Below are 1,131 nucleotides of genomic sequence, written 5' to 3'. Positions count from 1 at the left end.
AAAATGTGGGTTGTAATCCTTTTCAAAAACCTCCTTCAGGTAAGGTTTTCCAGAAACCCAGAAGTGTTGAGAAGCTGTGGTAGGCTGGAGAGAGAATGGGCCTGAAATGGGCTCTGATGCTCACTGAGCTGTGATGCTATAACAGTATCACCAACAATTCACACCTGAAGTCTTCACTAAACGTTGCCCATGGATAACAGATAACGGGGGTAGCCTCCCGAGATGTACTAGGAGTTACGCCTTACACATTCCAGAGCTAACACCTGAAAGGCACAGACGTATAAATGTCCTGTTCTCTTGCAACAAGCTAGTAGGGCAGACTGTGGAGCTCAGCTTGATCTGGAGTTTCTTCTAAAGCTGAAACCCATTCTCACTTAGCTTATTCCCTGCTGTGGTTTGAATCAGATGCACTGGCCACAGGCATGCATGCTGTATGCTTGGTCTCCAGACAGCAGTGCAGTCTTAGTGGGGTGTGGAAGCTTCAGGAGTGGGACCTCACCGTGAAAGTAATTCACAGGGCGTGAGCCTTTGAAGGGTACACCAGGGGCCTGATTCCTGCTGATTGCTTTGCTTCCTGGTTCACGGAGATGTAAACAACTCCCATACCACATACTTACCACAAAGACTCCCCCTCTGGGATAGACTGGGACCTTTTGAAATGATGAAGCAAAATAAATCTTTCCTCCCTTGAGGTGTTTCTGTCAGGAGTGTTCATGGAGATGCTGAAGTAATGAGCGCATCTTTCTTTACTCTCCATTTCCCTCAAAGATGTCTCCCGAGGGCATGACCTGAGTTCATCACTGCACAAAGATCTGAAGCTCAGGCTCTTTTCGGGGCTGTAAAAGTAACTTTTATTCTCCTGAGGTAATTGCCATCTCTGAGGCTTACTGCCTCAGCCTGCCAACATAGGCCTACTCCTAGAAGCTTCTAGGCGCCACACAATCTTATCTAGGCCTAGGATGTTTTCAGCTTCTGACCCTTACTGGTGAATGAGCTCACTCTTCTTTCTGAACTCTAGCTGGCTGGTTCAATTCAGCTGACTCAAACCCCTCTCCACACTGTCAATCTGGCTTCTCTCAGTTTCCTCTGTATTGCTCTGTTTGGGCTTCACACTAACTCTAGCGATCTGTT

Source organism: Rattus norvegicus, chromosome 9 (assembly GCF_021556685.1).
Source record: "Rattus norvegicus strain SHRSP/BbbUtx chromosome 9, alternate assembly SHRSP_T2T, whole genome shotgun sequence".
Classification (NCBI taxonomy): Eukaryota; Metazoa; Chordata; class Mammalia; order Rodentia; family Muridae; genus Rattus; species Rattus norvegicus.
This window is presented reverse-complemented; position numbering follows the sequence as displayed.